Source organism: Octopus bimaculoides, chromosome 11 (assembly GCF_046866305.1).
Source record: "Octopus bimaculoides isolate indiv1 chromosome 11, ASM4686630v1, whole genome shotgun sequence".
Classification (NCBI taxonomy): domain Eukaryota; kingdom Metazoa; phylum Mollusca; class Cephalopoda; order Octopoda; family Octopodidae; genus Octopus; species Octopus bimaculoides.
Window position 1 is genome coordinate 42,310,359 of NC_142938.1, and position 23,612 is coordinate 42,333,970.

At 35.6% G+C, this 23,612-nt stretch overlaps 1 protein-coding gene across 1 annotated transcript in view; it reads left to right on the forward strand.

The window, feature by feature from the left end:
- The window catches only part of LOC106883701 (plasma membrane calcium-transporting ATPase 4), a 291,531-nt gene that overhangs the window by 93,726 nt on the left and 174,193 nt on the right, over positions 1-23,612 (forward strand). The window contains exon 2 of the mRNA XM_089360610.1: positions 3,156-3,214. The gene's annotated coding sequence lies outside the window, so the exon portion shown is untranslated. The remainder of the gene's footprint in view (positions 1-3,155; positions 3,215-23,612) is intronic.

Here is a 23,612-nt window from a genome sequence, read left to right on the forward strand (position 1 = left end):
GCAACTATCTGTATTACTAACTTCTTCATTCAAATATTATCATTTAATTTAATCAGCAGCATTTTGTAAAACATCACATGTCCATTAGATTTTGTTAATGAGATAGTGAAGATTAATTTAAATTAAAACCATATTCTAATCTACAAATATGTAATTTACAAAAGTAATTTACTTTGAAAAATCAGAATTTTATAATATATCAGCAAACTTTATAATATTCACTGGCTGAAATGGAAATTACATTTTAATTACTTAAAAAAGAAAATGTTGGTGAAATTTTCAGCCTGTTATTTTTAATGTTAGCAAAATGGTTAATATAATTAGATAACTAGGAGAGGTAATTCATTGAACTCACATTTAAGAATTAGAAGCAGAAATATCTGTACAAATAATTAAGAGAAACAACGCCTGTAAATTCTGATGTTATAATTAAATACATTCAAATAGTATTGTTGCTTCACACATTTTCTCATTCCATATAAATCAATACCCTTTGACCTTTTCATTACTATACACCTAACTAAATTACACCCCAACGTCTTTCAATTAATTTCCACATTAATTGTGATTTTAGACTGGTTTCATAAAATAATTATAACATTTTATTTATTAATATATCAATATGATGTTTCAAATAAAAACAAACATTTCTCTCATAAGTCTATTATGAAATTCATCTTCTCTGATAACTGGTAAGTAAAGGTAAAATATAAATTGAATTTGTTGCCAATATTATATCAGGAAGCTTACTAAATGCTCATATTTTTGGCAAATAGACCCTGGTTATGACCCAGTTTGTTCTTTCCTTAAGTTTATATTTTCTGTAACAAATAGACTCTGATGCATTATAATAGCTCTTAAAACCCTGAACCACAAATATCCACAGGTGTCACTAAATCTAAAAATGCATGAAACCGCAGTTCTAATAGCATTGCCGTTTAAGGCTTCTGGGTGAGAAACAAAGTTTAGTATCATTTAAGAATGAACTTCTTGTCAAAAGACTTCCTATTTGCATCGTTTTTGTTTTTATCAAATAAATATTTCTGGATGTTTTCTTACTTTGGTTTTCAAGCATAATGGCAGTTTATACCTCAACCAGTGAGTTAGAATTCAATAGCTTTAATTAATGATTTGATTTTAAAAAGAGAGCTTTGATTTAGAGAAAATAGTGAAATTTCTGTAGCATCTTTGCTTTCGTTAATGAATGGTAATGATGGGGGGAGGGGAATATGAGCATCAATTTACTGATATATATTTTAAATGTAGGATCTCTGCATTCTGGTGGGATTATGAAGATAGGGTAATTATTGTAACAAGTAAGTAACACTAATAGTTATCGTCATCATCATTTAATGCCTGTTTTCCATACTGGCATGGATTGGATGGTTTGACAGGAGCTGATCAGCTGAAGGGCTGTTCAGACACCCTGTCTGTTTTGGCATAGTTTCTATGGCTGGATGCCCTTCCTAATGCCAACCACTTTACGGATTGTACTATGTGTTATTACGTAGCACCAGCTCAGGTGCATTTAAGTGACACTAGCACTTATGAGTCCACAACATTAGGGATGCTCAGCTGGAGAGGGTTGCAGGGGATGAGCTTGTATGCAAGGACAACCATGCTTTTACTTAGCTTGACATGTCTTTTGAAGCACAGCAAACCATCAGAAGTCTCAGTCCCTTGTCATCCTTTCTGTGAGTCCCAACGTCTGTAGATCCTTTCTCACCACTTTGTTAAATGTCTTCCTGGATCTACTCCTTCCACATGTTCCCTCTACATTTAGAGATTGGCACCTCTTCATGCAACCATCTTCATTCATACACGTTACATGGCCTCTTTTCCTAATGGGAGTTTTGCAACTTAACTTCCAAGATAGATATTAACTGGAGCACCAACTCAGCCTTGAGACAGGAAAGGATGTAATTATACTTCTAATGATCTTTGTATAATCAACTTGACTGTATTCAACTACTTTGGCAAGTGAAAGTAACATGAGAAAAGCTAATAACCACATTCACAATGTACACTAACAAACATAAATTGCCACAGCAAATTTTATTCAAATTTAAGCAGCAGTTATATTATTATGATTTTAACTGGACTAACTACGTTTCATCAAGATCTAATTTCTAACAGGATGGAGAGATTTACATAGATAAAGCACTACAGGAATTTAAAAGATAAATACTAGAATTGGAATAAACAAAAATAGTTAATCAATGGGTCTTGAGCAGGGGGATAACAGAAAAGTTTGAAAGAGAAATACTTTAAACCATTCTCTTTCTGGAAATCATTGTTTTCACTGCAGCTGTCCAGCAGTGTTTACACACTGGAATATTCAAACATCCTGTTTCAAGTTCACCATATGTTATTTTTTACATATATTTATTTTTTTCTATTTTCTGCATTCAAAAATTAAATTCAAATTCAGGGTCATTATTGCTGAAACTAGAGCTTTTCTAATTTTACATAATTTAAAGAACAGAACAGCACATAATAGAAATATGAGGTGATGGTGGTTTGGCAAAATAGCAGAAATATTTAGAAAACAAAATTCTTGTTTAGAAATGCTGAACATCATCATTGTTTTAACATCCACTTTTCCATAATTGCATGGGTCAAATGGAATTTATTAAGGCAGAATTTCTATGGTTTGATGTCCTTCCTTTTGCACACTCTCATTTGTTTCCAACCAAGGCAATATTTTTCCATGACTGGACATTTTTACAGAAGACTGGAAATTGATGACACCACTTGTGTAATGGTGACACACATTTACAACTATTGTGATGTGAAGACAAGAGGGTGCAAATGTACCACATACACCTACGACAAGCTTGCTGATTCAACCACAACCATTATTGCGTTATATAAGATGGTGAGCTAGCAAAAATCGTAAGCATGCCAGACAAAATGCTTAGCAGTATTTCATTTGTCTTTATGTTCTGAGTTCAAATTCTGCCAAGGTTGACTTTGCTTTTATCATTTCAGGGTCAATGAAATAAGTACCAGTTGAGCACTAGAGTTGAGATAATCAATTAGTCCCCTTGCCCAAAATTTCAGGCTTTGCACTTGTATTAAAAAGGATTATTAATGTATTATATGATTTGAAATATATTTTTCTAATTTCTGTATGTGATTTCCTTTTTTTCCAGATTTCAATGTATTAACCTTGCTAAAGACTCATGAGTGCAAACAAAAGTTGATAGTTTAGGTAAGTTATCTTAGCAGTTATTAATTATTTTCTCTTTCTTATAAAAAAAAAAAAACAAAAAAAACAGATGCAATCAATCTAAATGGGCTAAGTACTGGACCATTGATCAAAACTTCCAGTTGGTCTCTTTGGCAAAGCATATTAATTGTCCTAAACTAAAATAATAAATATACAGCTCAACTGAGTAGCTAATATAATTAGAATAAACATATCTGTAGGCATTGCTTCTGTAATTCAGACAGTTGTCTGAATTTTCAGAACATTCTTGAATTGTTTTCTTTTTTTTTTTAATGAATAAAGATAATATAAAATATAATTGTAAAATATTATAAAGAAATAGAATTGATTATTTCTGAAATAAAAAGCTTTTTTTTTAACAAGTGTTTTATAACAATTTCAATCAAACTAGTGCAATTACTTGAATATTATATTTTTAAAAATCTTCTTCGATTATTCATTTTCTATGTCATAGATTAACCAAAATGCTGTTCTATTGTGTAAAACTGGAACATATTTATTTCACATTACTGCAGAAGTACCTTTCTGGAAACTAATGTTTTTAGATACTAAGCAATAATGTGAAATTTTTTTTTTTTTTTTGACTGAATATGAATAGGGATTCCCCCCCCCCCCCTCCATGTGTATTCCACTTATGAATTAAATCAGACTGATAACATTTTTACAATCTTTTTTCCATGTTTTATTAAATAACTCACTTATTGTTTTACACCATCTGTTGCACTTACAAGTCAATAGACAGGCTCTTAAATGAAATTAAACTTATTTTTTTCTATTGCAAGATTATTTATTTCATTGCTTATATTATTATTATATATATATATATATATATATATATTGTGAAACAAAGGCTATATGAGAGCCAAAAATCAAAGAAGGGACACTAATAAAAACATTAGTGTCCTTAGTGTGTATAAGACACACACACACACACACACACACACAATGGTGCTACATAAAAAGCACCCTGTACACTCTGTAAAATGATTGGCATTAGGAAGGGCATCCAACTGTAGAAACCATTCTAAAACAGACTATGGAACCCAGAGCAGTTCCTGGCCATGACAGTATGGAAAATGGATGTTAAATGATAATGATGACATATACACTTTATATACACACACATGTAAATATGTGAGTGTGTGTGTAGATATATATATATATATATATATATATATATATATATATATATATATATATATACATGGGAGAATGTACGAAAAAACAACAACAGACGAGGACAGGTGGTGTAAACAACAAAAGGATGTATTAGTATGACGCTCGGGAATACGGAAAGTCTTTAACGTTTCGAGCTACGCTCTTCAACAGAAAGAATACAGAGACAAGGAGAAAAACACAGAGAAAAAAAATTGAATAGTGTTCAGTCAGTCATTCCCTGCAACTACAGTATTTACTTGAAACCCACTTACATTACAGTATAATAACACAATGTCGTGTCTGATTCAAACAAATGCAAAGCATACATCCTTATCAAAGTAGTTATATGGACCAGTAATTCACTATATCTAACAATGTACTGAATTGCCAGTATACTCCTGTTAAACACCAAATAATTAGACTGACACATGCCTTTCAAATCCACTTTGTGTTCTTGTAGTGGCCACCACTTTAAATTCTTGAACTCAATTGGTAAATTAAAATAATATGTTGTCACACTACACTCCACAGAGCCATGCACTTCAAATGGTGTAGAATATCAAAATAAAGCATTTGTTTTGTTTTCTAGACACTCTATGAGTGGGTTAACTGCCTACCATTAAATTTGTAGAGAGTAAAAATTCTTAGCATCCCATACAAACTGGTCATTTTCGGTACCTTAACATATTACAAATTTTTTTTTTAATTACAAAATACTCAGCCAATTGCCATTGATACAATTTTTACCTAGTTCAAGTAAATTTGATACCAATCTGCAGAGGTACATTAGTGATGAGCCAGTGAATAGCTTTTATGTATTCACTTAACCTGCGAGAAACAGTAACCAAATTTCCCTCAAACTACACCTTACAGTCTTGAATAGGGAAGAATATTTTGGGTAATGTACTCATAAATACACAATACCTACGCAAGTAAAGGGGAATGGTTTTGGTTAGAACACATTTGATCACAAGTCTACTTAGGGCTGATTTGGGGCAACGACAACTGCATCAGTTTTTCTTAGAATATACCAATTCTGCTTACCCTGGCAACAACTCTCTTTTATTTTTCCTTGTCACCAGCCACTTAAAACACAGTCTCTAGGGATCAGTGTTATAATTCATTAGCTGACTTCTATTCACATACTGTAGTCATAGATAACAAACACAGTGAGGCATAAGTCTACAAAATTAAAACTTTATGCATTGCATGACCATATCAAGAAAAAAAAATATACCCACTGACAATCAAAACCTGTTATATGACAACAAAATAAAAATTGTATGAAATACGGAAGAATGTGCAATAATTTCAAACCAGACTTAATTCCCAATCTCCAAGTCACTTCAAATATGCATCTGCTCAAACTGGACAGACAAAGGATATTTAACAATGCAGTTATTAGTCTCACTGTGGCAGCAGAAGAGGATATTTTGGAAAATATTTTATTTTAAGGCTTCTTGCTATTGTTTATACTTATTCTCTTCATTAAATAATATTGGTTTGTAATAAAGATTATCTTAAAATGAGGTGGATTTATCAATTACATGCTGTAGCAACTGTTCTTAAACCAACTGGTACTATCTGTTTCTCAAGGTCATAAGCTACACCCCTAGTGTAATCCAATAAAATATTGGTTTCAAATTTTGGCACAAGGCCAGCAATTTTGAGAGAGCAGGTAAGTTGATTACATCAACCCCATTATTCAACTGGTTCTTATTTTATTGACCTCGAAAGGATGAAACAGAGTGTCGACCTCAGTTGAATTTAAACTCGGAATGTAGAGATAGTAGAAATGTCACTAAGCATTCTGTCTGGCGTGGTAACAGTTCTACTAGCTTGCCGCCTTAATTCAATGAAATATTAACTGAAAGTCATGTTTAAAGGTGCTACTCTAAATAGTGTGATCTGCTTTCCATTTACCAAATTCAAAAACTGTGCTGACTTCAGAATCATTACAAAAAATTTAATCCTTCTCCTCAGCTTAGTTAAAGCTCACTGTTGAATTGTTGCAAGCACTGCTTTGTTCTGCACCTAGAGGGTTTTCCCCATGATAATATGGGTGAGACACATTCAAACTTCAAAAGCTATACCTGTGGTATGTTACTAGCTATCAAATGGTACGATGTTTAGTATCTTGTCTATAGTCCTTCACACTGTAGTAAAAGCAGTGAGGAGTATTGCCTCCGTGTTACTGCATGTGCATATGTTTTACAGCTGAAAAAGAAAAAAAATATCTATGCACACAAGGTTTTCAAGATGAAATCAGATTTTTTATTGAAGAAATTTGAACAAATGTTACTCAAATGGATGTGCACATACTTTGCAAAAAAAGACAATTTGCATACAATGCAAATTTCTATGTACAACCCACAACAACAATTTAAAGAACACTTGTGCTGGGTATCCTAAATGACTTCACACTCTTGAGAAACAGTTACTGACTTAATAGGATGCATCAATGTATCTTCTTCCATATAATCCCCAATTAGATGGAGCTGTTACCAAATTTTGATTAAAGAAAGCAGTAGCTCATATAGGCTCCTATTGATATATCTAAATTCTATTTCAATTATACATAACCTTGCTTCATAACAATGTAACTTTCTTCTCCACCTGTAGAATTATGAGAAACATTAATATCACAATGTCCTATGAAATGCTTCTCTGAACCAAAGGATAATTTGGAGGACAGTCGCTCTCTCTGTAACCAACTTGACCTTGTTTAGTGTTATGTCACCTCAGGTTTCATTTCTTCAGGTCTAGACACTTCCTTCAATTCCCCTTTCTGTTTTCATTGTGGTGAATCAAAGTCATAGAACCTACTCACCCAGCATGTATCATTACCTGTATGCATTTTATTTTATGCATTGATGCCCTTCTGTTCATACTTTGATATTACTTAACGATGGCTATATAGTATTTTGCACTAGGGAATTCCAAGCTGTAATCTACACCATATCAGATCCCTCTCTGCTCATACTTTATAGGAGGCCATACAAAAGTTCACAAAAGCATCCTTCTGTTCCCTTATTTTCTTCCTAGTTGTGATAACTCTTAGTTACCTTCACATTAGCAACCAGGACTTGCTAGATATTCTTTTATTTTGGGGGACCATTTCTAATTATATAAACGTGTGTGTGTGTAGAACACTAAATATGCAGTGTTACACATGCGCACACTCACACACACAAATATGTGTTGTATATATTATCTTTTACCCATTTTTATATGTTTCTGTATTTAAAGGGAAGTTATTCTATTTGTACTTTCATTCAAGATGTGAATGAATTTTAAAAAATGAAATTTGCTTTGAATCTAACTATGTTTTTGAAGTTCTGTATCTTAATAACTCACTCTTACATTCATTTACATAAAATTCCATCTTTTACAATTAACAGTCATTTTACTCTTTTGAATGGTTTATCTTTGCATTTGAAATAAATTTGCTCAAAAATTGCTTTGAAATTGTAGCATAATTTAATCTTCCTATTTAACTGGAATTACTTATGTAACAGTTAAATTGTCAACTTTTAAATTATGTTTCTCTTACGATCTACTTACTTGATTCTATTAGCAAAGTTAGATATAAAGCTACCTGTATGATTTATTCAAGAGCTCTCTTAAAAATTAAATCAGTGTTGTCATTGTTTTCTTGCTTTTTATGTGATTAGAAATCTGCATCCGGAATTAGTAGAGCAGACAGGAAGGAGAGTGGCATTGAAAAGCCTTTGCTTCAGTGCTGTCACCCTCTGTTACTTTTAATGCATTTCCTTTGTGTACTTGCTTTTGGTGGGAGTGGGGCTCCCTTTAAATCCAATTAGCATTTAAATAGTAATTATTCAATTTTAAAAATTTTATCAATATTTCAAAACCAGTGGTATGGAATGGCAGAAGTAATAGAGTAAGTATTAGACTAAATTATTTCAGTATTTGCTTTCATTCATATATTCACTAAGTTCAAACCCTACTGAGGATAATTTTACCTTTCATTCCACAGAGTAGTTGTTGTTTGACTCCAGATTAGCCTTGCAGACCTATGATCCAAACTGTTCCAGCTATAAAAATCCTATTTCTTTTCTTTTTGCCTTTTGCAAACAATCTATCTTTTAGTACATCATCATTTAATGTCGCTTTTCCTTGCTGGCACAGATCAGACAGTTCAACCTGATTCAACAAGCTGGAGCTTTGACAGGTTTTCTACAACAGGATGCCCTTCCTAATGCCAGCCACTTTATAAAAGTGTATGGTGTGCTTTTTTTTTCATAACCTTTTTTTGAGGGAAGTTTGACTGCAGTTTATATCAGGTTGAGTGGCTCCATAGTGGCTCACTTGTTGACAAAATAAGTATCAGTCACATCTTTAAATTCAATCAATAATACCTTCCTCTATATAAAGTTGTGATTTTATGTCAGTGTAAAGAGAAATTATTTAAAAGAAAAAAAGTGTTATATCCCAAACTGACAGTTGCTAAATTTCAGTATCGCATGGATCCTATTTAAATTTCTTTTTTTTTTTTCTATCACAATTAGAGAAGAATTTCAGTTCCACTACTGAGTGTTCACATATGGTGACTACTCAAACTTAATCCCTTTTCTTTCACAACACATAAATCTGTAAGTGCACTTGTATATTCTACAGAGCATATTCCATGTGTATATTCCACATTCTATCCATATACTTGCATGGACATAATCAAACTTAGCAAACATAAATTGCATTACTATTGTGTATGTGTGTAGACAGACAGACAGACAGAGGGAATAGATAGATGTATTCAGCATGACTTCATATGTATTGTTTTAATGATGTAAGGTTTTGCATTGTTTTATTGGCTTCTGTCACTGGATGCAGTCTTGTTGGAGGCACCATCTTCAATCAGAAGTTGAGTCTGTGAGGTCTAGAATTGAAGACTACTGTTCCAAACAAACTGCAAGGAAATTGTATGAAAATACTAATAAATACCACAGTAAAGAAAATAAAACTAGAATGCACTTATGTTTTTAGTACAAGTCTGAAAGAAAACCTGTCCTCATATATATATAAATACATATGTGTGTGTAACCATCTGCTATAGTTTCCATCAACTCTAGCTATGGTTGAATATACCTATCAAGATACTGTACAGTAGAACTGAATCTGAGACTGTTGTTGTAAAGCACTTAAGTACACAGCAATACTTGTACATTTATTGTTTTGATTTGGGTTTTTTATTGATATGAAAAGTTGAGATTCAGTGTATATAAAACCTGGCATTAGTTCTTTTTCACCCCAAATCAGCTCTGATTCAGGAAACTTGTGATCAAAGGTATCTAAGATATGACACCAGAACTAGAGAAGTTCCAGGTATGGAAGCAAGGTCTAGCATCAAAGGGCCTTAAAGTTAACCTAGCAAAAACCAAAGTCTTAGTAAGTAGGAAGGCAGACAAATCACAAATCCCTTCAGGTAGAAGGCCTTGTTTGATCTGTAGAAAAGGCATAGGTAGAAATTCCATAAGATGCACCCAGTGTAAGTTTTGGACACATAAAAGATGCAACAATATCAGAGGAAGGTCAACAGGGAAACTAGCTTTTGTATGTGGAAGATGCACAGGTACAATAAACGCTGAAAATGTGCAGAAAATAGACTCCATCAACTGACAGGGGAACAAGCTAGAGGTAGATAGATTCCGTTATCTAGGTGACCAAGTTAATAGTGAAAGGGGATGTTGATGTTCCAAGAGTGTAGTGGTGAGGATAAGATTAGGCTGAGAAAAGTTCAGAGAGCTCCTACCTCTGCTGGCAACAAAGGGCCTCCCTCTTAGAAAGGCAGATTGTATGATGCCTGCGTGTGGACTGCCATGCTATATAGCAGTGAAACATGGGCTGTGACAGCCGAGGACATGTGTAGGCTTGAATGAAATTAAGCCAGTATGCTTCACTGGATGTGTAATGACAGTATGCATGTACAACAAAGTGTAAGCATCTTGAGAGTAAAGCTAGGCATAAAAGGCATCAGATGTGGTGTGCAAGAAAGATGACTGCATTGGTATTGTCATGTGATGCATATGGACAAGGACAGTTGTATAAAGAAGTGCTGATTTCTAACTGTAGAAGGAGCCTGTCGTAGCAGTAAGCCTAGGAAGACATGGGACAAAATGGTGAAGCATGATCTTCGAACTTTGAACCTCACAGGGGCAATGACCAGTGACTGAGACCTTTGACGATATGCTGTGCTTGAGAAGACTCATCAAGCCAAGTGAAATTGTGGTCATGGCTGATGTTGGTGTCACATAAAGAGCACTGTTGGAACATTGGGCCTCACGGAGGCAAAATGGCTGAGTTCCTTTCGAGCATTGGGACTCATGGAGGCAAAATGGATGAGTTCCTTTCGAGCATTGGGACTCATGGAGGCAAAATTGCAGTCATAGCAGATACTGGTGTCACGCAAATGGCACCTGTGCTTGTGGCACATAAAAGCACCCATTACACTTTCAGAGTGGTTGGTGTTAGGAAAGGCATCCATCTGTAGAAAACCATGTCAAATCAGAGTGGAGTCTGGTGCAGCCTTCCAGCTTACCAGCCCTGGTCAAACCATCCAACCCATGCCAGCATGGACAACAGATGTTAAATGATAATGATGATGAGCTACATTATTCAATGTGTTCTTTTTTCATTTGAACTGGAGGCTATGATTGCCTCATGACTGATATCAGTATTACTGAGTGATACAGTGATGGTCAGAAGTATAAAATTCTAGTTCTTTGGCCTCTGGTTGAGATGCTATAGTTTAATTAAGGCTTTGTGTTAAAGCCCTGAGAAAACAGATTTTATAATTCAAATTAATTATTATGATGACTTTTAATGTATTCTCTTCATATCCAGAAATCAAGATATAAAGAACATTTCATATAAGACAAAATACCCACATTGTTATAGTGTTAAGGAGAAAGCCCATAAGCACAGCCTTCACATTATCATACTGTGCTTCCAATTATTTGGGCGTTATTCATACCATATTTTCAACATTAAATCTTATGCTTGATTCAGATGCCAAAAACACAAAAATGTCCATATTTAACTGTTCTGAATATTAAACTAGTTAGATGACAATGCATAAGTTTTGCTTGTGATTAGTGGCAAAATTGGGGGATTACTGGATATCATAACTTGTTATGTCCCTTTATGTTCTAAGGTCAAATCCCACTGTAGTTGTCTCTGCCGATCATTCCTTCAAAGTTGTTGAGCACTAGTAACATATTGTGTATTGATTCTTACAACCCATTGCCCTATAAACATGTGGTTGTGCCAGTGTTAGAAACCAGCAATCCCCAAGTAGACACATAAATATTCATTGCTATAAACAGTTGTTATTTCTAATTCTTCATACCCACCTAGAAGGGAGTGTATACAGTTCACTTATTGTTAGTTAGCCACAAGTCGACTTTGAGCAAGCAGACAACTCATGATTATACCTTTGGACTCGAAAATTCTAAATTTAATGTACTGTATCAAAGGTGTATTTACAAAGCTACTTACATTATTGATAAGTCTTATAAAACCCAATGCAGTTTAGAATATTGTGGATGCATAAAGATGAGCAAAATAATTCATGGCATAAAGCTGAGCTAAATGCAAATTGTTTGGAATATATTCAGTGCACCCCATCTAATCTAAACCCATTACTGATTTTCTATTACCTGAGATTTTTACCAGATGGTCCACTATTTAGAAAGACCAGATTTATATCAAAACAATAAGATGGCTCTCTTTTCAAACAAATTTTACTGCACACTGAATGGGCTACTCATATTGACTTAGTAACTATTTTCTTCTAATATTTATGAACACATATTTGATTTTACTGTATCAATTTGTGGCAAACAATTAACATGCATTTTATTATTAATTAAATGGAAGTCACTGTTTCAATAACAGTTTAAGGTCAATTGTGTGAAAAGGGTGAGGGGTGGGGGTTATTGATGCTATTGTTATTGCTGCCATCCGTTTCTATTAATACAGCAAGGTACAAAAGTGTTCACATGTAGAATCCAAAACTTAGTCAAGCGCAATCATTTCATCACTTCTGGAGAGCAAGTTTAATATCATTATAAGTTTGTTTGGTAAGTTGTTTTTATGCATATTTTCTATTTCTTTGTTGTGTAAGTCTAAGTTCCCAGTGTTACTACTTTGTCATCGCTTTATATTTCAGTTTAAAAACAATATATTTAAACTCAATACTTTCTCTATAATAAGATTACCTGTTTCTGAACTGAGAAACATGAAAGGAATGATAGATGAAGTCCTCTCTGGCCATGCTAATAATCTACGTAATCAGGCCTACCCTAGCAGCTGGGTGAATTTCAACTACCTTCTCAGAAACTAAACAATATCTACAAGATTTGTGTCTCGTGTGTATGTATGTATATATATATATATATATATATATATATATATATATATATATATATATATATATAAAAATATATATCAAAACTCAATGCTCCAAAGATGTCTTTTTCGAACTCTTTATCCATTTCCATTTTGTATAGTTCTCATTTAAAAATCTCATTAAGGGAAAAATAGTATTGAGAACAAATTCAAACAGTGAAATTGGGTTTTCTTCTTTTCAACTAAATGAATTTCTTTGGATGAAGTTATTTGCTCTTCTAGAATAATAAATAACAAAAATGGCTTGTTAATCATGTAAGTGTAAAAATTGCAATTTACTCAAAATATTTTCACATCTATTCAATTTAATTTAGATATTTGTTTTTAATTTTAGTTATTAATTTTCGGGTTTTTTCTTTTACTTGTTTTTTTTTATACTATTAACACCATCCTCATTTCTGATTCATACGTGTTTTCTTGTTATCAAACTCGGAGAAAGTCATCAGTTACAACATTTTCTCCATTTTGGCCTACTTAGATTGGATTTGCACTACCCTATTATAATGAACTGTTAGACTAAAAGCTCATTTCTCCAATTGATAGCCAATCAATATCTTTACCACCCACATGACTCTTTTTTAGTTAAGATAGTTTTTAGCTTATGTTCTCCTCAGATTTCTCACAACTTATTGTTTTCAGATATTATCTTTAACTCAATGAATCGAAAAATAAATCCATATTGATTTTGGGATTTCAACATTTCCTCTGTTTCAGTGTTGTTTTTTATTATTATCATTACTCTTGTTTCCTTTTGTTTTTTGCTTTGCTTTGTTAAATGTAAGCAATGTATGTGTGTGACCTTTTGGTCAGAACTGGTATAATCTGATTTACTTTTGTTCATCTTTCTCTTTTACACACACACACACTCTCTCTTTCTGTGAGTGTGCTATATATGAATGTAGGTGTGTGTTTGTAATATACATCTTTATTATATATATTTACACATATAGTCATCATCTTCATCATTCTAATGTTTAATTTTCCATGATTGCATGGGTCAGATGAGAGTATGTTGTGGACAGTTTCCTGTGACCAGACACCCTTCCTGTCATCAACTCCCATTCGTTTGCAAGCGAGGTAATCTCCCAATTTATTGCACAACAAACAGTGATATCACATGTTACCAAATACTGTGAAGATGCCTGGATGGACATCTTTTTGTGATGGGCAGTAGTGAAGTTAATTTTCATAACACAAATGAAGTTGTGGGGAATGCAAACTCACTTGTGCACACACACATACAAATGTGTGTGTATATATATATATATATATATATGCATATGTGGGTACAGGACGTCACGAAACATGTACAACAAAAAAATACGAAGCACGAGTACATGGAACATGAACTATTTCGTACAACGAAAGACACAAATGGAAAACAAAATAAACATAAAGAACGACCCTTCATCAATTGTTGGCTGTTTTTCTAGTCTCGTATTTCGAGCATTTAACAGCAATATATGCTTTCAATAAAACAGTTGCTCCCGCAAAGCAAATTAAATAAAATTTGGGATTTTGCGGTGGGTCAAAATTGGTAACACAAACAGGACAGTGAAAACAAGCAGGAAGGGCTGCTAAGCCTAAATGAGGTTGTGGTGGCAAACATGTAAATCAAGCTTGGACAGGAGACGGACAAGAACACATCTTCCTTGTTCCAGCTACAACAGAGAGAAAGAAAGAAGCACAAGTTAGAAGAAGAAAAAAAGATGGCCGATGGTCACGGGGGAGCCACATGAGCAAGGGAGGAGGAGTGAGGGAGAGAGTGACAGAGTAATAGGATAGAATAGTGGGAGAAGAGGAGGTAAAAGAATAAGAGAGAAAGAGAAAAACGAAAGAGGAAAAAGTTCATATAAAGTGCGCATCAGAATTATTAAGATAAAACTTGGAAGAGAATGCGTGGTGTTCAATCATATAATATAAATAATATATATATGCATGTATACATACGTATATGTACATACATCTAAACGTATATATGTGTATATCATCATCATCGTTTAATGTCCGCTTTCCATGCTAGCATGGGTTGGACGATTTGACTGAGGACTGGTATATATATATATATATATATATATATATACATATATATATATATATATATACATATATATAAATAATATATATATGCATATGTGGGCACAGGACGTCACGAAACGTGTACAACAAAAATGTATGAAGCACAAATACATGCAACATGAACTATTCTTTTGAACAACGAAAGGCACAAATGGAAAACAAGACAAACAACATTAAGAACAACCCTTCATCAGTTGTTGGCTGTTTTTTTCGTCTTGTATTTCGAGCATTTAAAATACATACATAGTCTTGTATTTCGAGCATTATATATACATACATATAGTGATGCCTTGATATACAAGTTGATTTGTTCCTGGAGACAGCTCATAAAGCAAAACTTGTAAAGCAAGGCAATAATTTCCCGTAGTAGCAATATTATAAATCGTAATTCATTCTCAGAAAAATATTTTACCTATAAAATTTATAATACTCTTAAATAAATGGTAATAAAATAAAAGTAAAATGTAAACAATATCTTGTGCAAAAGAAAAATATTATTATAAGCGTTTTCCATATCCCTTTCACTCACACTAGACTCATGCACACCATCACTTGTAGACATGATCACTGATTCACAAGCACTCGTACACGAGCTTGTAGATTTCTGTTTGAAAAACAAGTCTTGGGTCGTTCACTTAGCTTTTTTCTGCTCTCTATAAATCTCTCGGTAACATGCAGAAGCATTTGTTATGGTAGTAGAAACTTTTGCACTTTGTTCAAAATTTGAATCTTGTACTTGAAAAATTTCAGCTCACTATACAAAAGTGAGCTGAAAAATAAAACTCATAAACCCAGGGTCTCGTAAAACACGTCCTCCTTAGGTGAGGTATTACTCAGTGTGTGAATGTATCTATGTATGTATATATATATATATATATATATACGGGGAGGGGATGTTGGCCTGCTTGCCTAGCCAGCAGGGTGACATTGTTCAAAGGCTAAAATAATGCAAAATGCATTGTGACCAGCAATGTGTAACTAAATCTAACAGTCTGGTCAGTTATGTGATATGTATGTGTGTGCACACAGACACACAAACTTCTTTCAGTGCCAGATCCACTCACAAAGCTTTGGTTGTCTCTGGGCTATAGTACAAGACGCTTACCTAAGGTGCCATGCAAATAAAAGCATGCATAACTGTTCATTCCTCAAACACACGCTTTTGGATTCAGTCTCTGTGTGTAGCACTTTGGACAAATGTCATGAAAATAAGCCTGGGCTGACCAAACCTTTGTGAGTGAATTTGGTAGATGAAAACTTTAAGAAGGCACTTGCCCAAGGTGCCACACAGTAGTACTGAACCTGAAACCATGCGATCAGGAAACAAACTTCTTACCTACACCTGTGATATGTATGTGTGTGTAATATCCTTGTATTATATATATCATCATCATTTAATGTCCGTTCTCCATGCTGGCAAGGGTTGGACAGTTTGACTAGGGCTGGCTACACAGAAGACTGCATCAGGCTTTACTGTCTGTTTTGGCAGGGTTTTTACAGCTAGATGCCCTTCATAACACCAACCACCTTACAGAATGGACTGAGTGCTTTTTACGTAGCACCAGCACAGGCGAGGCCTGTTTTAGCATGGTTTTTACAGCTGGATGCCCTTCCAAACACCAACCACTTTATAGTGTGGACTAGATGCACTAGTACTGACAGGGTCACTAAATAACTTGCAAGACAAAGATCCCTTGAGAAAGGATGGGCAAATGCATGCACACACACACACACACACACACACACATGTATGTAATGTATGTGGCTGCATAGATATAAGTATAACGATTTTAGTGTAAGAGGATCATTTCATTTCAATATGAAGTAAAATGGCTTAATTTATACTTGTACATATCCAGGGTGTGTCAGTTATACAAGAACATTTAAATTTAAGGAAAAGGCAAAAATATTCATTAGAAAAACCGATATAGTTTTATAGAATTTGGTATTCATATTAATACATACACATAGCAAAAGATTATTCAATGAAATCACCATCAGCCTCAGTTATTGCCTAGATACGGCTTCTAAAATCACTAAATGTTTTGATCAGATGATCTTTATTCATGTTGACCATAACATCCCCTATAGCAGACATCAGCGAGTCATTGGTTTTGTGGGCCTACTTGTTGGTTTCCCTCTCAAAATGTTCCGCATGTAGTAGCCTATGGGGTTTAAATTAGGAGAGCTAGGACGCCAAATGTAAGGGTAAGACGATCATGAAAATTTTCAGCCGTCCAGTCCTTGATATTGGAGGCTGTGAAAGGGAACATGTATGACCTCCTCCAAGCAACTCTTTTGATCCAGGGCTTCACAACCATCTTCATTCTCTCAATGTAGTAGGTTCCCTGCATTGACCCTAAGATCTTGCAAGACAAGGAGAGGAGGCATGACATAGCCCTTACAGCTCACAAGCCCCAAAACCACCACAAACAATGGGAACTTGGTGCAAATAACAGTGGAAAGTTCAGTGAGGTTGGTGCAGATTCATCTGCCATTCTTCCTGTTCACTTTTTGATCTCAGACTAAGTTCTTCTCAGAAACAAAGCTTGCCCACCTTCTCAGGATGCTTGAATTTGTTCAGCAAATGTTTCAACCGGATTGCATGGCTCTCCCTGGTCATTTTTGACATGAGCTACCCTCTTTCCATAACATAGGATTTGTGCATTATATCTAATTGCTGATGATGCCCTGGACTTGGTGGACAAACTCAACTTTTCTGAGAGTGTTTGATTATCAAGAATGTTTTTTTTACTTTTGGCCACAAAAGACACATTGTCACCAGAGGCCTGGAGCTCTTTTCTTATTTGAAACATGAAGGATCTGATGACATTTAAGGTTGAAGGCAGCTAAGGCAACAAGAGTGGCATGCCCTTTCATCATTTGCATTAGATTCAAAGCTTCCGTGCTGGAGCTGAACAAGAAAGGATATTTAGTTAAGGTTTGGGCCACTTATGGCTCTTATAAGTTTTGTTCTCAAGTAGCTGATGTATCCTGTATATATAAGTACATACACACTTGCACATATATATATAACACCATCATCATTACTAGTTAGCATCCATTTTCCTTGCTGGCATAGGTTGGATGGTTTCACAGGATTCAACAAGCCACAGGGCTCTGCCTAACTCTAGCGTCAGCTTTGGCAGGTTTTCTACATACCTCAAAGTATGTACTAGGTACTTTTTTTCATGCCACCAGTACTAGTGAGGTCGCCAGGTAAGTTGCAAGGCCGAAAATAACAGGAAAGTGAAAACCCTCATGACAATGTGTATATGTGTGTGCATGTATACTTATATATTTATGTGTATTTATATGAATATTTGTATATTTGAACATATAAGTGTGTGTGTGTGTGTATATATATATATATATATATACACACATACATATCTATATGTATATATACATACATATCTATATGTATATATACAGGGTGTCCCAAAAAATGTATATACATTTTAGATAATTGTAAAGTAGATGTTTATTAAAATGTATTTTGTTTTCAAAATTTAATAGAATCTACAGATATTATTTGTTTTGTCAACAGCTGTTTTCAAACTGACATCCATTCTGGTCCAGGCACTGCTGACAATGTGCAGCAATGGAATTGCAAACATTACAAAACAATGTGTTTGGTATTTGTGTGCAGGTTTCATGGTGTAGACCTTGTCTTTTGGGTATCCCCATAAAAAAGTCTGGTGGTGTGAGGTCTGGTGAATGTGGAGGGTATTCGACAAAACCCCTTCGTCCAATCCATCTGTTTAGCAAGAACTCATCAAAGAAGTTTCTAACATCACGGTGGTAGTGTAGGGGTGCCTCACCTTGCTGAAAACAAGACTCCTCATCTTCAAAGTCTTCTCTAATGCTTGGCATGACAGACTGTTGCAGCAAGTTCAAGTAAACGGGACCAGTCACAGTAGCATCAAATTAGAATGGTCCAGTTAATCCTCTTGATGATAAGCCACACCACACTGTAACTCCTGGTAAATTAACATGGTGTTCCACTATAACATGCAGATTCTCTGGTGCCCAGTAGGTGCACTTTTGGCAGTTAATTGAACCATTTAATTTGAATGTGGCCTCATCACTCCATACAATCTTTGTTGGAAAGTGTGCATCTTCTACACATGCCAAGTACCACTTGCAATACTGCACTCTTCGGTCTGGATCATTGTCATTAATAGCATGACCTAATCATAGAATGTAACTTTTCCATTGACAACGCTTCAAAATGCGTTGGACAGACGATTTTGAAATACCTACCTTATGATCCGGTGCAAGCTATGGACACATAAGAGGTGCAGCAACATCAAAGGCAGGTTAACTAGCAAGTTAGTTTTTGTTTGTGGCAGATGTTCAGGTGCAATAAAGACTGCAAACAAACAGGAAACAACTTCTATCTCATTCCAGGGTGAAAAACTAGAGGTAGTCGATAGCTTCCGCTATCTGGGCGACCAAGTTAGTAGTGGGGGTGGGTGCGCTGAAAGTGTAGCTGCTAGAATAAGAATAGCCTGGGCAAAGTTTAGAGAGCTCTTACCCCTGCTGGCGACAAAGGGACTCTCACTCAGAGTAAAAGGCAGACTGTATGACGCATGCGTACGAACAACCATGCTACATGGCAGTGAAACATGGGCTGTAACTGCTGAGGACATACGTAAGCTCGCAAGGAATGAAGCCAGTATGCTCCGTTGGATGTGTAATGTCAATGTGAATACCCGTCAGAGTGTAAGCATCTTGAGAGAAAAGCTGAACATTAGAAGCATCAGTTGTGGCGTGCAAGAGAGACGATTGCGCTGGTATGGACATGTGGTGAGAATGGAGGAGGATAGCTGCGTGAAAAAGTGCCACACCCTAACAGTTGAGGGAACCCGTGGAAGAGGTAGGCCCAGGAAGACCTGGGCTGAGGTGGTGAGGCAAGACCTTCGTACATTGGGCCTCACCGAGGCGATGACTACGGACCGAGACCTTTGGAAATGGGCTGTGCGTGAGAAGACCCGGCAAGCCAAGTAAGATCGTTGCCAGTGCCCCTGGACTGGTTCTTGTGCGGGTGGCACATGAGATGCACCATTTTGAGCGTGGCCGTTGCCAGTACCGCCTGACTGGCTCCTGTAGGATTTTCGAGCGAGATCGTTGCCAGTGCCCCTGGACTGGCTTGTGCGGGTGGCACATAAAAGACACCATTTCGAGCGTGGCCGTTTTCGTGCGGGTGACACGTAAAAGCACCCACTACACTCTCTGAGTGGTTGGCGTTAGGAAGGGCATCCAGCTGTAGAAACTCTGCCAAATCAGACTGGAGCCTGGTGTTGCCATCCGGTTTCACCAGTCCTCAGTCAAATCGTCCAACCCATGCTAGCATGGAAAGCGGACGTTAAACGATGATGATGATGATGATGACTTGCTTGCCGCATGGATTTTCTTGGACATTGGTGATACGTTTCCAGCACTCCTTGCTTTGTGGGAGTTGTTGATGTTCATGGTCTTCTGGAACGTGTCTCGTGAATGTTCTGAATAATTCCATCGGCTTCAAACTTATCTCTAATTTGAGTGATGGTAAGTCGCATTGGTGGATCTGTTTGAAACTCCCTCCTAAACTGTCTTTGTACTTCAACTGTGTTTTCATTTTCAGTAGCATTTTAGAATGAATTTCCTTTGTTCAAAGCTTAGTCTATCTGCAATCATTAATTCCACATCATTAATTCTACTCTATTTCATCCAGAAAGGAAAAACAACAATTGAGTTATCAGCTACATTTTTTGGGGACACCCTGTATGTATATATATATATATATATATATATATATATATATACATATCTGTATGTATATATGTTATGTACTTGTTTTGCAAGATTCCTGATGTGAAACCGTATGTGTTGAAACATATGTTGTTATATTTCGGTATGGTCATTTTTTTCTTGCCAAATAAACACACAAACTATATGTTCATTCTTGTTTATTATTACTTTTATTTTATGTACATTGTCTGAAAATCTTTTATCACACACCTGTGACCTTTTCAGTAACTCTCCATTGCACGTCTCCTTGTGTGTGTATGTGTATGTATATATGTATTTATGTGTATTTGTGTGTGTGTATGTATGTATATATGTATATAAAAATGTGATCCAGGGATGTGAGTGTAGGAAATTGGCAAGCTTCAAGCAGTGTGTGTGTGTGCGTGTGTGTTTGTATTATTACCTAAAACAGTTTGATTTGGCCCTGTGGAACTTAAAGTTGCCAAAAATCTCTGGTGTAAATCCAAAACAGCATTTGACTCAACTTAACCACATGTGGGGATTTTCTTCCTCCATCTTCCCTTCTATTGGACTTTCCTCTGTTTCCAAAGAAGAGCATCTGCTTGAAACATTAAACCGTCTTTCTTTCCTTCCCTGAGCGTTTGCTAATACATTACATGTACCATGTCCTTGAATTGTTGTGTTTTTGTGTTTGTTCTTTTTTGGATTTACTATATATATATATGTTGTTGTACTTGGGGATGGTCATATTGCCAGTTTAGCCAATAAAAACACACGCACTGTATATTTGGTGTTAATTTGCTTCAGCTTTATATTACATTACATTAATCCTATTTCGGCCAGAAGGACCACTGATGAGGTCACAGAAGTGTGATGAAAGAACTCTGGCTGAAATAGGATTAATGTAATGTAATGTAATATAAAGCTGAAGCAAATTAACACCAAATATACAGTGCGTGTGTTTTTATTGGCTAAACTGGCAATATGACCATCCCCAAGTACAACAACATCTGTTTCAACACACGATTTCACATCAAAAATCTTGTAAAACAAATATATATATATATATATATATATATATATATATGCAAACACACACACACACACACACAATCATGGTCATATATTCATACAAGCATGTCCTTCTGTCCTTTATTGACATGCTTCTCCACGCACATACATAATCTATTCTCTGTCAAAACACTCCTACAACCCATCTTTGCAACATCCCACTCATCATGATCACCACCCACTACAGGCCCCATTCACCCTTGCTCACATGCCTATCTGCAATCTCTCGATGCACTAACATATCACCCATCCTAGCCACTCCCATTTTCTATCACCATCGCTTGCAACAGCCTTCTCTTCCCCATCTCTAAACATCTCCCCTCACTCACTTACGGAACATCCCCCTCTATCCCCTCTGTACTGCTTATACCCTCCACCCCTACTGTCCCCTGTAGATAGGCCTCAATACATCTCCAACACCCTTTACTTTTCTCTTTCTCACACTGACTGCCTCTCTACCTTTCTCTCTAACTCTCTCTCTCCTCCCTTTCCTTCCTCACTCTGCTGGGGTAGCCAGGTATCCCCTTTGTATTAAGACAACCAGATGGGTTGTAAGACCTCCATGATTCTGATATTTCCTCTATTATATTTCCATTGGGGCAACCCAATACAATCTCACAATTATGAGCAAATTGAGACCAGCAATTAACAACAGGGAGAAACTACACAAAGCAGACTGGCTGCTATAGCACCTGTCACCTTCCTCCCCTACACATCTGAGCAATGACTTTTTCTGAATGTCCTGAAGAAGGGATCCTTACCCAGAAATACAGAAATAGAATGTAAAACTGCAACTTTTTGTACTTTACTTAGTACTTTCTCGCATTGTTCCGGCCTTATACAACAAATCTCTTTAAAGTTATACCACACAATGCTTCACCAAAACTACCTCATACATATTTAATCCAAGCTGTCTCATCATGAAGCATGTCTACATTTTCCAGCTATCAATTGTATGTATGTAGATGTTTCTTTCAAATGAGAAACTGCAATATACAAGTTGGGAGATTTTAAGTTTATTTTCTATCTCAAAGATAGGATTTCACATTGTCATTAAGGTGTTTGTTTAAATGGTTCGAGATCTTTAATCTATACCGTTTGAGTATTCTCCTGTCTCCAGGAGTGATGTTTTTGTGTGTATTGGCTCTCTTCTCTGGGACATATTTAATGCATATGGCTCACATTATTGACATGAATTTATTGAGTTTCATATCTTTGTCTTGCATAGAGAGGCTTTTAGGCCAGTCCTGCTGGAGTATCTGTTTTTTAAGTGACTTCCAGTCAGCCTTATAGAAATTTAGGCTGGATAGAGTTTGAGTGCCATCTGAGTGGAGTTTATCTTTAATTCCAGGCCATACATTGTCAGTTCTATCATGCTATGGTCTGAGAATATTGTCGGTGATATATTTATGTTGTGGATAATTTCCACATTGTTTGTAAAGCAGAGGTCCAGGATATTTTTGTGCCTGGTTGGAGAGAGTATGATCTGCTCCAGAAATAGCATTTTTGTAAGATCAAGTAGGGATTCTGCTTGATTATGCTCTTTGTGCATCATTCCTGAGGTTATATTGCCCTCAGGCCACCTGATGTTGGGTAAGTTAAAGTCACCCATCAAGAATACAGTAGTACGTTGATGCAATTGCATTAGTACTTCCTTTATTGCACTGAGGCTTTCCTCAAATTTTCCATCATGATTTAAGGCATTAGGTGGGTGATATCGTGTGCATATCACTATATCAAATTGCTTTAGATGTAATATGAGTGTGTGACACACCGAATTCAAGTTCGATAACAGGATTAATGCTGAGACATCTTTGCGGATGTACATTGCAACTCTACCGTGACTTCTTTTTCTTGTCTGTACAGAAGATAGCATACATTGGTA